The 15,918-nt window shown below is 36.9% G+C and overlaps 1 pseudogene across 1 annotated transcript; it reads right to left on the bottom strand.

Moving 5' to 3' along the window:
• Nucleotides 1-1,247: 1,247 nt before the first annotated feature.
• On the bottom strand, nucleotides 1,248-2,219 carry LOC308558175 (casein kinase I pseudogene; annotated as a pseudogene). Its single transcript has one exon. The product of its transcript is annotated as a casein kinase I pseudogene (transcript).
• Between the last annotated feature and the right edge of the window lie 13,699 nt (nucleotides 2,220-15,918).

The following is a 15,918-nucleotide window of genomic DNA, read 5'->3' as shown; positions in this document are numbered from 1 at the left end:
GCCCCAGTTTAGGGTGCATGCGGGCGGCAACCAATTGATGTCTCTGTCTCACATTTAACTGTTTCTCCCTCCTTTCACACTCTCTGAAAAGCAACGGAAAAAATGTCCTCGGATGAGGATAAAAAATAAATGCTGTGACATTGATGTATTTGAACTAATCTACCTATACATGGGCAAATTTTTAGAATCTTAAACTAGCTCATGGGAAGGTAGACTGAAATGGAATGAGGAAGGGACCTGGGTTAGAAGATGAATGACTGCTATGAGCTATAGGAAGATCATTCTAGGCCACTTTCTTCTGTTCTTAGAAAAGTAAATGTAAACACATCCATTGATCAATCCCCCGTCCCTTGTGTGTGTGTGTGTGTGTGTGTGTGTTTACAAGTTAAGACTTGATAGTTTTTTTTTTAAATTAATGAACTTATAAACAAAAAAGCTCCTGTTTCAAAATAAAAACAAAATCCCAGATCATATAGATGTTTACAGTGATTACATTTATCTAAGCAACATACATACATGTTTAGTTTTAAGATGTTAACTAAATTTCTGTGACAGATATGCTTTTTTTTTTAAATACCAAGATCATTATAGAGTTAATGTGGTGTACTAAGGATAATCTAGTAGTCACTAAGTTTTTCTTAAGTCTTCACTTTAGATGCTGTTATTTGTTGCACAGGTAAGCAGGCAGTCTTCCACATGCTCAAATGCTGGAATCTTCTGTTGCTACCACATCAGCTGACTTAGAAACAAGAAGTCAACCATTTTAAGAATGTTTTAAGTGAACAACTTGTAAACCCCAGGGATGGATAAACCCTAAGAATGCACAGTTGTGAGCATTTACAACCATCACAATGGCGGCTGAAGACTGTTCATGCCGTTCTTCTGAAATGAGATCTCAAAGCAGTATAGTTCAAAGAATTTTAACAAAAAATTGACATATGCACAATTTCTCCACCAATTTGTGTGTGTCAACCATTTAACTTTTTCACTTGAAAAAACTGGAATAGAAAACTGGACACCATGTTTCACTCTCTAATATTCACAATTACAGTGGCTACAACTTGGGACACGGCATCACCAGTGCTACCCAGAGCCAGTTTATACTGAAATTCGGTTCTTTACACCCAGTAAATGGTTGTCCACAACCACTGGCTAGTGCACATATGAACTACAATTTCTAGATGTGGAGAGAAACAAATGCTGCTCCCATCATCTGCATGGGGCTGCTTCTGTTCCTTGATTCATGCTTAGAAACCTCTGGGGGTTTGGGCCTGCCGGCCCTTCCCACTTGAAGAGGCTCCCTTCTGTGCTTTCTGCTTTAACACTGTCCAATCAAATATGAAGTCATATTGGTGGTTCAGGGTCTTGAAAAGAACGCGGAACAGCTTCCTCAGATACACGTAATCCGGGGCTGCCTCAAAGCGCAGCCCGCGACAATAGTTTAGGTACTTGGCAAACTCTGCAGGAAACCCCTTACATAAAACTTCCACAGGAGTGGCCATCTTCTTCTCACTGATCTTTTCAAATTTTTGTTTCTTTGTTGCGGCCTTTAGCCCTTGCCAGGGCAGGCTGGTTCTATTAAAATACATCAACACATACCCTAATGATTCCATGTCATCGCGGCGACTCTGCTCAATACCAACATGTGCGTTGATGCTGGCATACCGCGCAGTGCCAGTGAGGTTTCTATTTTCTCTGTATGGTATGTGTTGCCTTGTCCTGTGGTCTCTGTACTTTTTGGCCAACCCAAAATCAATGAGGAATAACTTGTTACAGTGACGCCCAATACCCATCAGGAAGTTATCCGGTTTAATGTCTCTGTGTATCAAGTTCTTTGTGTGCACATACTCAACCCTACTGATCATCTGGTCGGCTAACATCAGTACAGTTTTCATGGTGAACTTTCTTGAGCAGAAATTGAAGAGGTCCTCCAGGCTGGGCCCGAGGAGGTCCATGACCAGCACGTTGTAGTCTTTCTCCTGCCCGCACCACCGCATGTGCGGGATGCCCACCCCGCCCTGGAGGATCCTATAGAGCCTGCTCTCGTACACCAGCTGCGGGTGCCTGGCCTTCTGAGACTCCAGCTTCACCGCCACCTCCTCGCCGTTGGTGATGTTGACCGCCAGGTAGATGTCCCCGAAGGAGCCGGACCCGATCTTCCGCACCAGCCTGTAGTGCCCGCCCACGATGAAGTGGGCCGCGGGGCCGCTGCCCGCCATGCCGAGACGCGGAGACCGACGCCGGGCCGAGGACGACACAGGCCTCCGGGCGCGTCCCCTGAGCGAGGCTGCCGAGCAGGGCGGCAGGGAAGGGGGAAACGTTGGCTTTCGGCGTCACAGGGCTCAGAATCCGCCCAGGGGCACCGGGTCCCCCGCCGCTCGGTCAGGTTTCTTTGTGCCCGGCTGCAGTGTGCGAGGGGTTCTCGCGGTTCCTCGGCTGGGCCCCTTGTGTCACGGCGACGTCGCGGGCTGGGAAAGGGGCGCGGCGAGCGAGGGAGGGCGGTGATACCGCTGCCGCCACAGCCGCCGGCTCCCGCGGGAGGGATCCCGTCACGCCGCCACCGCAGCCGCCGCCATCTTGCCCGCCCGCGCCCCCGGCGCGCCCACCGGAAGCGCCCCGTCCGCCTGCACCGCCCCTCCCCCGCGCAGGGCACTCTGGGTATAGAAGCGCTCTGTTTGTTGGCTCGCTGGCCCGGCGCTGCCCGTGCCGCGGGGCTCTCGGCGCGGGGCGAGCCCGTGCTGGCTGCGTTTGCCTGCTCGGGTTTGGAGAGCTTGCGACTTTCCTTGTTTTTCATTAAAATGCCTTTTCATCCTCATGCCTCTGTCCCCCACAGCCTCAGGGCTCTTTCCGCGCAGGATAGAAGATTCTCTCTCTGTGGTTAAGTTTTTCTTTGCTTTTTGTTTGTAGTAAATGATGCTCCTTGGGTTTCTCTTTTATCTGGTGTAACCCCCTGCCTTCATAATATATGGATTCCTTCAAAAAAGCTGGCACATTTATGTTTTACACGTCCAGCTTCTTAGAAGGCGGCTTTCCACTTCCCCTCCCATTCTCATCGCTCCCTGCTCGGTGTCGGCCGCCACGCCCGCCCTTTCTGCACGGCCCGGCTGGGACTCGGGTCAGCCCGTCGGGTGGGAAGCCGGACAGGCCGCGCCGCGAGCGTCTAGGATCCTCCTTTATGTTACACGTTCTAAAGGTAAAGTGTTTTCCCTTAGAAGACATCTTCAGTATAACAATTCAAGGTGAATAGTTATGCAGTTATCAATTTGAGAACCCAATCCCGGGTCTCTAAATGTTCACATACATGAGTTAAAATATACTGAACAATCTCTGGCAATAATAAGTAAGACCTAATTATAATTATATTTCTGTTCTTGCCGTAATAGCCCTACAACTGTGAATAAATCTCTGGGTCATAGTTTGTTCATTAATAAATGAAGGTGCTGTAACTCAGTCCCCAATGTCATGTCTAGCTCTAAAAGAAAGTATAATTGGATTAATGTTTTGAATTTATCGCTTTATTTTTTAGCCTCTACAGATGATTTTTGTAGTAAAGAGCTAAATGAATATTTTCTAATTAAATAAGATTGTAATTTTACCCATACTTTCATATAAAATATAAATATAAGACCTAGTGCTGATTACTGACCAAAGCATGGAAGATGAATAAATTAATTACTTGTTTTGATTGAAATAGCAAGCTTTTGAAAATAATCATTTAAAGTGTTATTCTTTCATCACAATTATATTCACAGGGAATTTTTTACTAAACTGGGCTTGAAATAGAAGAATAATGATAATCAATATGAAATACATGAGGTATTTTAACTTCCTGTGAGTATAACTGATTTCCTAACTAATGGAAAAAAAAATCCGTTTGGTCTACAGCTAACATTTGACCTTGAGCATGGTATATATGTTTTAGAGCATGATCCATTTTGTGCCTCCTTCATTTGACATGGTATAAAGCATGATAGAGAATGTGAGCAGGCACAACACTAGAAACTAAGAGAGACCAGTATGTACTTATTATATCAACCATGGACTGTGTAACCTTGAGAGTCACTGGACTTCTCTGAATTCTTACTTATTTGTAAAATGAAGAAATCGGACTAAATGGCTTTTTCCTGGCTTTATGAAGCAGTGAGTGTCTGTTTCTGTTTTAATGTGACCCTTTGCTCTTTTATGTTATTTATTAATTTTTCTATTTACTTGAATGCTTGTTCTTTGGTAACTTTTGAAGGAGGTTATTTTGTGAAATATACTTGGCATCAGAGTATTCTGTAAATGTGTCAAGATTCTTCTTACATTGCATTTGTAGGAAAGACTTTATTTTTTACTTTAAATTAGAAAGGATCCATGTTTTCTAAGTTACTTGTATTCTTCAGTTTGGTTCTCAGTTCAGTTTCATAATAATGTGGGAATGATAACTTTGCATCACACATTAGTAAGTAAGCATTAATGTCAATATGAGTTTAGAGTCTATACATTCCTCTCAAAAGTCAGCTTCTTCCAAATACTAGAATCATCTGTTTTTGTTTAACTTTAGGTTTATAACAAAGTCAAATTAATAATGCTGATAACCAAAATTTAAATTTCACGATGCAATGTAAAAACAATCCATATCCAATATGGTAGTGTTTAAAAGACCTAGTTCGCTCTAACATGCTTGTTTTACCTAGAAATCTATCTTTCATCTATAGAAATTAATGGTAATGATAATAAATATTTTTCTATGCTAAGTACTAGAAACACATATTCTCCTTTAGTTTTCATAGCGGTCCTTTTAGGTGAGTGACAAACATTTCTAAATTTTAAAATGGGCATATTTAAGAAACTTGCATGAAGTCAACAAAAGTATCAGTGGACTTAAAATGCATTGTGGTGTTGCCTGTTGAGATGACAATCTATTAGAATAGCTCGAGTGCTTTGAATGTGTGTTTTTGTGATGCAAATTAGGTTATAAGAGATTGGTAAATAAGAAAATGTCAATATAAAATGTTCAAGTGAAATTGGTTCCTGAATGATGTTTTCTAGTGTATAAACATGTTTGAAGCATGCAGAAACAAGCATTTGTGCAGTTAAAGAGAAAAGTTTAGCACTATGCAGAGATAGTGGATGGGTCAGTGGTTTCCAGAAGCACAAAGTTTTTTGGTAAAGTTGCTGTGAATACTCATGAAGCTATGAAGATATTTCTCTCAAGTCCAGAGAAACAGAAAGAGACAGAGACTTGAGAGAGAAATGAAAAAGAAGCAGCATCTTGAGACCTATTTTTACTTTTAATCAAAAAGGATTCTGTTGAAAACAAATACATTAAAGGATCTACATCTCCAAGCAGGATTGACTGACCAAGACTCTAGATGCAAATTTCTGTGGATATTTAACTGTAAAAGATTTTTATTATTATTATTTTCACTACATTTTTCATAAGCTTTATTATTTTTTGGGCAGTGAAGAATGCAACCGTCACAGCAGAAACTTTCTCAGTCAGTCTCTCTGCTGCATTCATATTCATGGACACTTAGCTCAGCTGTTAAATATGTTAATGTGATTATCTTCTACTTCAGGGCTTCACACTGTTCTACCGCTGTAGTCTGTTCTTCAGATCGCTGATGAAATTAGGAGGAAAAAAGCATATAGGTGAATTAGTGCAAATTATTTATCATTAATAGAAAGCTATTTCAAAGAATTAATAATTTTTAAGAGAGAAAGCCTACATTGTAAGAAACAGATCAAGTGGAATACCTTTTTATCCTATTAAAACAAATGTAACAGAAACATTAAAATATTTTAAATCACCAGTATTGTCCTTACCATAACAAAACTATTTTTATTTTCAAATATTAATTCCAGGTTTCATTGTTTTTCTCATTAATGAATATACATTTGAAAATAGTTGCAATTATAATATTGACACTTGTGTTTGCACTTACAAGGAGTTTTATAATGTATCAGCAACATGATTTATAAAACCTTTTGTACTGTTTGGTATTTTGTTTCCATTTTTTTCTCCTATTACACATAATGAAGAAAACATCTTGGTGCAGGTAGCGCTGTCCCGATTGTTAAATCATTTCCTTAGAACATAAGGTCAAAATAAAGTTTATTGGATAAATGAATATTAAACTGTTTATGGCAGCTAATATATCTTATATTATTTTTCATAATTGGTGAAAAGTTTAGAACTCCACCAGTACATAAAAATACTTGTACCACAACTTTGTCAACATTCATTTGATCTTTTTATTTTCAAAATTGGTGAGAAATATAAAACAATATTTCAATATTGCTTTATTTGCATTTCTTACTACATGCTGGACATTTTCCTGTGGAAATTGTCTATTGCCCATTTATGGGGGACATACATTTTTAAACATTTTAAAAATATTTGTGAATTATAATTGATATACAATAAACTGCATATGTTTACAGTGTAAAATTTTGAAAGTTTTGACATATGTATATACCATTACCACAATCAAGAAAAAAAACATACCCTCTTCAGTTTTTCAAAGAATTTATGTAGGAATGGTATTAGATCTTCCTTAAATGTTTGGTAAAATTTGCCAATGTACCATCAACTTTGAGAGATTATTTGTGGAAAGGTTTTTAATTATACATTCAATTTCTGAAAATTTATATTGGATTGCTCAATTAATTTATTTCTTTTTGAATGAACTGTGGTAGTTGGTGCTTTTCAACAAATTTGTATATTTCATCTAAAATGTCAAATGTATTGGCATACAGTTGTTCATAGTATTTCCTCATTACGCTTTAATACCTGTAGGATTTGTAGTCATGATACTTTCTCTCATTTCTGATATTGGTAATTTATGTTTTCTCTGTTTTTTCCTTGATCATCTAGCTGGATATTTTTTAATTTTATTCATCATCTCTGAGAACTAGTTTTTGGTTTCGTTGACGTTCCTCTATTAATTTTCTATTTCTTTGATTTCTGCTCTTATTTTCATCATTTGCTTTCTTCTGCTTAATTTGGATTTAACTTTTGTTCTATGCCAGATGTTATATAGTTTATTATGTTGGATAATATATATTTTTATTCTTATTTATATTCTTTATTTGGGTACACTTTATAACATTTATTGGGGTGAAAGTGGTTAATATGATCATATAGGTTTCAGGTGGATTTCTATGTTATAATATCTGTGTATCTTGAGCTTTGTTTTAGGCACAGTTAAGTTACTTGGGCATAGTTTGATTCTGTCAAGGCTTGCTTTTAAGCTTTGTTAGGCAGAATCAGAGCAGTCTTCAACCTAGGACTAATTTTTTCCCCTACTGAGGCACTACATTCTTAGTACTTTACCTGCAGTCCTGTGAATTCCAAAGTTTTTCTCTTCTCCCTGGTAGAAACACAAACTACTCCCAGCCTTATGTTAATTCCAAGGATTCTTCCCTCTAATTCTCTGGCCTCAGGTAATTCCTTCACATGCATGTTTTGATCTGCATTCAGCTGAATACTTACAGGGACCCCTTTGGATGTGTTTCTTCTCCCTCTCTCCCTCTCTCTTCCCGCTATTTGGAACAGTGCTCTGTAAAATATGGCTGTCCTTACCTCTCCAGAGACCAGCTCCGTCTCTCCCTTGTCAACTCAGGAGTCTTTTGTATTTCTTTCTGTTGACTTTTTGTTGACTTTTCAGAGGTGATTTTGCTTGTTGCTTTTGACCCATGATTAGTCTGCTCATTTGCTTATTTTTGTGTAATAAATATTGTATCTGAAAAATTACTTACAGAAATAATTGACAACTCAGGATGATTTATCTTTCCTTTAAAAATGATTCTCATTGCTTTTGCTGGGACTCTGAGGTCACTATTAGTCTGCATAACTTAACACTGAGATTTGGGTTTGAAGCTTTCTGGTCTTCCCAGATGACCTGGCTACAGTCTGTGCAAGGGTGATTCCTTCTTTCTTTTTAATCTTGGGATATGGCTCTTTAGATCCCAACCCAAAGCAGACATGAACTTCAGCAGAATTACACACTTCATAGGTCCTGGAGGCTGATTTTTGTCTTCGAAGACTTGTGATGATGTAAAAAATGTATAAAATAAAAAGTAGCTCAGCTTTTGGTGGTGACCAATTTATGTTTGGACAATGCCCCAGGCAAAATTTTTCCTGCTATGTTAAAAATTTTGGAGTCATATCTTTTACAGTGTCTTTGTATTTTAATTTCTCACTACCCAGCCATTTGATGATTTTTGGAAAATAATTTTTATATTTCATTAGTCTTTTTTAGTTATGTTCATCAGGAGAATTTTTCTGAAATATTTAGTCCACTGATTGCGGAAATGAAAGACATGACATTTTCCCTTTAAATGTCAATTAGCAGTGTGCTACAGCTATGTCACTGTCTTAAATGTTAAATGCAGTATAACTTTAAACCCTTTAAGCTATTACAATATTAAATACAATATTTAAATAATTATGACAACGAAAAATGTCTTCAGATATTGGCAAATGTCCCCTGGGAGCAAAACTGTTCCGGGTTGAGAGCCACTGCTATTGAGCTCTGGATGAGATCTCTCTCTCCAGCCTCTCCTAACCATCACATCGCACTCTCTGTTTGGTAAGTTCTGCGTTAAGACAGGGTTTTGCCTTTGTTTCCATTAACCCTGTATATCTCACTGCTTATTCCTCCCTTCACGGGCACAAGGATATAATTAATGGGAATTATGTATTTATTACCAGCACTTCACCTTCTCTGTGCTGCGGTCATTATGCTCCTTTCCCCAGGCAGCCTTTCTTTTCTCTTTCTGATGCCTGCCCAGTTCAGTTCAAATGCCATGTCCTTTCCTCTTCTCGTCTGAATGTGATTCCTCCCTCCTCTGAATGTGATTTCTCCCCTGACTGTATGGATCATCTCTCTGGGGATAAATCATGAAAGATACGAAGACAGAATTTACGTCTTACCCATCTATTATCTTCTGAAAACAAAGGACAGTTTCCTACTTATAGTAGGCACTAAATAAGGTTTGTTGAATCAATAAATCGGTGTTTTGTGAGAGGGGATAGTGATTGTCTTCCATACAGTAATTCTAGAAAGAAACTGCTTTCTTTGCTTCTATTTTGAATTCATTATAAATTTATCACCAAAGAATTGACTAAATTATACCCTTTCCAAGTTTCTATTTCTTTGGACATAGGAACTCTTAGAGCATTATGTCTCATACATGGATGACTTACTAGGTAATATTTTGCTTCCATTTATTTGTCTGAAAATGAGCAGCTTTCTTTTCTTGCTGTTGATTTAGAAAAATAATGAGTTTGGTTATATGCACACAATTTGATTTTGTCTACCCATGTTGACACATTCATTAATTTAATTTTTATTTTACATTAATTTATTGGAGGTAGCATTGGTTAATAAAATTATATGGGTTTCAGGTATACAATTCTATAATATATTACCTGTATATTGTATTGTGTGTTCACTACCCCAAGTCAAGTCTCTTTCTATTACCCTCTTACCTCCCCTTTACCTTCTTCTATCTCCCCCCATTCTCCTTTACCTCTGGTTATTATCTTATGGTTATTCTCCATAACCATACCGTTGTCTGTCTATATGAGGTTTTTTTTATTTGTTTGTTTTTGTTTTGCTTAATCCCTTCACCATTTTCCCACCCCAATCTCCAACCCCTTCCCTCTGACACCTGTTAGTCAGTTATCTGTATCTATGAGTCTGTTTCTATTTTGTTTGTTAGTTTATTTTGTTCATTAGATTCCACATATAAGTGAAATCATATGGTGTTTGTCTTTCTCTGACTGGCTTATTTCACTTAGCATAATGCTTTCCAGGTCCATCCATGCTGTTGCAAAGGGTAAGATTTCCTTCTTTTTTATGGCCAAGTAGTACTTTAAATGACCGAGACACATTCATTAATTTTAGGATCTATAAGAAGATAATTTTATAATCAATTGTAATTAAACCAAAAATAAGTACACTTAATTTTTTGTTCAATTTTTCTTATGGTTTAGTTGTTTCTTATGTATTATTTTGTTAACCCAGAATGAATATCAAGTTACAGTAACATTCCTCAAAATATGTTCTACTAGTACCTTTAGGTACTCAGTGAAAACAAAAGGTTGATGGTTATATACATTTTGGAAACTGTATGGAATATCCTGCTCTGGGAAATTCCTAATTCACAGTGACATATTAAAGGTAGTAAGACATCCTACAGTAAAAGTTAAGCATTGGTTCAACCTCATTTAACCCATTGTTTGCAAAGAACAGATCAAGGCCCTGCAGCCAGATGGTCTGGACTCAAATTCTAATTTTATCATTTTCTAACTGTGTAATTGTAGTGAGTGTCCCAAGCATCCCACCTAAAATGTCTGGGAAAAATAAAGGTGATGTGTACAGTGATACAAGGATTAAATTAAATAATACATGTGAAATACTTAGAATATTTTCTGGCTCATTGAAAACCCTTAATACATACTATTATTATCATTTATATTTGATCACAGGATTTATTCTGGATTAAAACTTTGGAATCACTGTGGAAAACAAACTTTGGGATGACTGTTACAGAGATTTTTGATATAGTAGCCATTTGAATGAAGCCTGCCCAGCTGAATTAGTTTTGACCTCTGAGTACTCACCAGGAGACAAGATAGCTAAACTTAAGAGGAAACAGCCAGCTAATGCCTACATGTAGTTGGATCCATTGTCAGTGTGTGCTTTGTACTGATTTCAGGATTAGTGTATTCTTTTCTCACCCAAACTTTACAAATTCCAAGATAGAAGATGAGATTTATTTATTTATTTATTATTTTGTCATTTCACATAATGTACTAAGGATAGTTTTATTTGGTAGTCTAATGAGGGAATTGGATGGGCTCAGGTGTTTTGACAAATAACTAATAGAACTATTGGAAATTTCTGCTAGAGAGGACCTTTGATTTCAGAATGGGCATGGACTCTCTGGTTTGTTGGGTAAATAGGGAGTCTCTGGTTTGTTGGGTCCAGGTCAGACAAGGGTGCATCCCAATCCATTAGCAAAAGCTGGCTTCTAGGACTGCTCTGACTCGGCTGAACCCAGGACGCCTTAGAGCAAAAAACAATGGGCCTTTGAGCAGCAGTTTTCAGAATGCTACTTGGACCACTATTTTTATGGATGCAAATTAGCATCACAGGAAAACAGAGTTTTTACAATAAAATATATTTGAAAAGTGCTGGGTTACATAAAAGTAAACACACTCCTTTATTGAAGGATGTCTCAGGGACTTTAATATATGCAAGTACAGTATGAATCTCTAAAAAAGAAAAATTTGCGAAGCATTTTTCAACTGTTTTTGACCACTGACCCAATTTTTATTCAGTGAGCATCACAAAGAATGAGTGTTTGATATTAGCCTAATTTGGGATATAGATTTAAGATTTGATGCAATGTTCAGAAGCAGAGTGATCATTTACAAACATGGTCATTTACAAAAATGAATAATATATGTCAACAAATTTAACGAATGGCCAAATGGTCATGCAAATGTTTTCTTGTGCTTCTAAGCTCATAATCTCTAAAAATATTGGTTTTTTACTGAAGTAATTATGGTTTGCATAATTAAAATCCTGAGTTTTAGGTCTGGCTATAGCTTTTATGCTCAGTATTTAATAGTATGATAGAATCTGGCAATCCCAGAGGAATGTCAAACCTTCAAGAATAATCTATTCACTCTTTTTTGCATTAACTGTGTGTTGTGGGGATTCACATACCTGCTGGCTTCTGGGAATTGAGTTTATTTTTCTTCTGGCTTATGGCAACATAAAGTTAAAGGTATTCTAAAATTTTTAAGAAGTCTTCTGAACTACCACATCACCAGCTAACTATAGATATGGCAATTCCCCAAACAGAGTCTGGGCTACATGGAGTTTTTTGTTTCAGAGTCTCTGTCTACTTATAGTAAATTATCAAAAATCCAGTATTCTTTCTGTCTCTAGTGTATACATCTAGTCATGTTCTCTAACTCTTCTCTGTGATAAATACCACTTTCTCTGTCTATTCAACAAAAGAGGAATAATTTAGAGATCTAAGGTTTTAACAAAAGCAATATATTTTTAGGATAAGATGGTTTAATAGAGACTGAAGGAATTGAAGAAAAGATATTTAGAAAAATGTTTGTGTTGCTTTTAAAATAATAGCTAAGAGTTATTGAGTGCTTACTGTTTCAGGTACTACTACAAATCTTTCATGAGTTTTAACTCATTTAATCTTCACAACAATCCTATAAGTAAGGTGTTGTTATTATTCCTGTCTTCCATGGGAGGAAACAGAGGTGGTACAAGGTGAAATAACCTTCCCAAGGCCACAGAGCTGGCAGTGAGGGCTGAAAGTTGAATGTGAGCAGTCTTGGTCCAGAACCAACACTTCAAACCACCAAATCACAGTGCCTCTCTTCAACTAAAGTAAAATACTATTCATTAAAACACATTGGAATTGGACACAAGGATGGATAAGATGTAATGATGCAAGTCTCCATTTTTTCAATGATTTAGTTTTAGAAAGATGTATTTTGTGGCTTTGCTCACACTGTACATCTGCATACAAATTTTAATGACTTTCCATCATGCTTCAATATAAACCATAAGCTCTCCATATTCTAATCTTTTTATTTTCATCACTCTAATGCCTCATTTAACATTCTTCTTCATGATTGTACCATTAAAATCATTCCGGTTTATTCAGTGTATCCTGCCTCTAAGGCTTTGTTCATATCCTCATTGGAAGGTCTACCCACACATCCTCTCATCTTGTCTCACTGAATTCTTTCCTTAAGAACTATTTCAGAGCTCACTTCTTCCATGAAAATACTGATCGCCTTACCTGCTGTCTTGAAGTTTGAGCCCTCTGAAATATATTTTACATATAGAATATATTTTGTATCATAGTGGATGTGACATGAGTGTAATCTTAAAGATGCCAGAAGCTCACTGGCAAAGGAACTGCCTGGGTTCTGGTTGGGAGTGGGAGCTATTACAGAAGAGCAAATGTGACCAAAAATGTTACAAGGGAGCAAACAAGGGCTTAGAAGTATTGGTAGAAGCCAAATTTCAAGAAGTGTATATGACTTGCTACCAAATGAGGAAATAACCTTTAAAAGGTTATTGCTTTAGTCCAGGTAAGAAATGGTGGAGGCCTCACTGACTAAATGGGGCAGTGGCAGTAAACTGGAAGAAAGGGGACATATTTAAGAGATATTTCATGGTCAAGTGGATGTGCAGAAAAGGAAGAGAAAGAGTCAAGAATGATTTCTAAGCTTTTAGGCAACATAATTTGTAACAGTTAAGTGAATAAAGAACTAGAGGAGAATTAGGTGTTGAAATCCCTTCACAGTAGGGTATCCAAGGCAAGGAGTCTATAGGAAGTTAGATGACAATAGGCATTTGGAAATTCGAGGCTTGTGCTGTCGACAGATGTCCATAATAGATACAAACACTTGGGATCTTAGCCTGTTGGAAATTGTCGAGTCTATAGCCCTGAATAAAAACAATCAAGAGAGTATGTAGAGTAGTAAATTGAGGATGCACAGTGAGGCATCTTTTAAGCTGGATCAAGGCTGAATGAAGAGAGTTGGCTAGATTCTCCTATCCCCCCCAAATTAAAATCATTAATAGATCTAAGCAGCCCCAAGTCCATTATAATAATGTAAGATTAAGGAAACAAGCTAGTGTAGAATAGTTTATATATGTACACTGTCATTTTTTAATTTGGTATTTGTACTAAATGTATAATCTATAAAATATATTTTTTTGGTTTTTAAATTTTAATTCAGTATATATACAGAATCTAGATTTGCATGTAACTGAAAAGAAATCTTCTTGAGTGAATGCTTTTAAATGTAAGCATAAATAACCAGCACTATTTTGCACATTGAAGTTGAGTTCTTTTATTTTAAATATTCACAGTACAGGAATTCATTAAGCCTGAATAGAACATCATTATTTACACATTCAAGGAATAACTCCAGTGGTAAATCAGTGAAGTACTTACACTAAATATAGGAAATACAATTGGAGAGATTTCTTCTTACACATATAGGCTCAAGTTCTTTACACATTTATTTCCGCCTTGGGATCTTAGCACGAATTGCTGAAGTCACCATTAATTGTTAAACAAGATTTCACAAAATTATAACTATAGCAATCATATCATATATTTATAAGCCCTGAAAGACATCAATGGACAGGAATCTACATTGTGATGATGTTTTTAAGGAAAGGAAATTTCAAATAACATCTGCAGTATAATTTATCCAAAAAAAATTTTTCCAAATAGCCGAATTTACAGATTCCTTATGGCATTTTGCCTTTCATGGCTTATTAAAATATTGGCTTAGCTGCCATAATGTTTTGTGTTATTTACAGGTTGACTCTATGAAGGGACAACAATATGATGGCAAACTAAGAGCCCAGATCAGTATTTGCTGAATGTCATACATATACACCATCCTGGCTGGTGAAGTCGGACTGATGACTCATCATTTGGATTAATGCTTTACTCCAGGATGTAGCAAGACTCTGTTGCATTACTTTCACTTGGAGTAGTAGCTAGGGTCAACTTTTATTATCATCATATTAACTTCACTGAAGCTGTTAGAATTGAACTTGAATGAACCAAAATTCTGTAAATAAATAAATAAATAAATGTATAAATAGGATCCCAACTGTTTTAATAACACAGCAATGAAATTACCTTCCAGCAGTGTAAATGCTTACAGTGGTGTCTGAAGTCACCGAGAGCTATGTTCTAGCTATAATATAATACGATGAATGACATTTCATTGGGGTGGTGGTCATTGGTCCATACTATGTTTGGAATTAAGCCCTTTCAAAAGTACAAGTATATATTCTGAAGAGGAACACAAAACAACCACAGTAAGGAAACTTCACTGAGTAACTCCTGTTCCCAAAGACTATTTCAGATTATTATCGTGTAGAGGCTTGGTCTCTGCAGCCCAAATTCATATTTTCTATACAACAATTTTTTCTTAATTACCTAAGTTACTGAATAAAGGATAGACTTTATCTTATTCCCTCTACCAGTTACACTAATTGGCTGTCCATGCGGCCTGACTGCACTGTTGTTATTCTGTTTCGTGCTGCGCTGACCTGGCCTCAGGTTACCCTACCCCGGCAGTAGTACTGATTTTGGCAGTGTAGAAAAAAGAAGTCATACCATTTTTGATTGTAGAAAAAGCTGCCAGAATATTGTGTTCACAGTATTGAACTATTAAGATGATTTCCCCCCCACATCTTCATGCTTTATTATAGTAAGTTGCTATACAGTAAATTGTATCATTAGCCAACAAATGCTTTTATTGGTTGTATTTTATTGCCAACAAGAAACTCCAAGAAGAAAATTGGGGGTGCGGACTTACCACAATATGCTGCAACATTAGAAAAAAAGCAAAGCAGCTTTTGTCTATTTGCTCATTAGCACTAAGAATAACATTTTCACTTCACTAAGGTTTAAAAAGGACTTTTGAGAGGACATGAATCATGCACATGGATTGAGACGTGCCTGTGTGTGAGTTGGCAGTGTAAATTCACCCAGAATTGCATGATTCACCAACAGCATGCATTTTCCCCTAACATAGCACAACCTTAATATCATATAATTTCTAACACATTTTATTTCAAACATGCACTGGCTACTAAAATAAGATTTTAAAGAAAAGCTGATGTTTGATATAAAATAATCATGTTTTTCAAGTGTGGAAAAATACTCTACAAAAAAATAAGTAGAAAAGTGATTTCTGATCAATGTGTGATTTTATCTATAAAAATCCGGATGACCAATTAGTGTGCTTACAACAACCTCATAGGTCGGCATCACAGTAATAAGACATACAGAGAGTTCATAGCATTAAACAACTATTAGCACAATGCAATTAAATCCTTATCA

The sequence above is a fragment of the Miniopterus schreibersii genome, assembly GCF_964146895.1.
Source record: "Miniopterus schreibersii genome assembly, chromosome: 6".
In the NCBI taxonomy this organism is placed as follows: domain Eukaryota; kingdom Metazoa; phylum Chordata; class Mammalia; order Chiroptera; family Miniopteridae; genus Miniopterus; species Miniopterus schreibersii.
The sequence above is the reverse complement of the archived record's forward strand: the minus strand, read 5'-3'. Positions and strand labels throughout refer to the sequence as shown.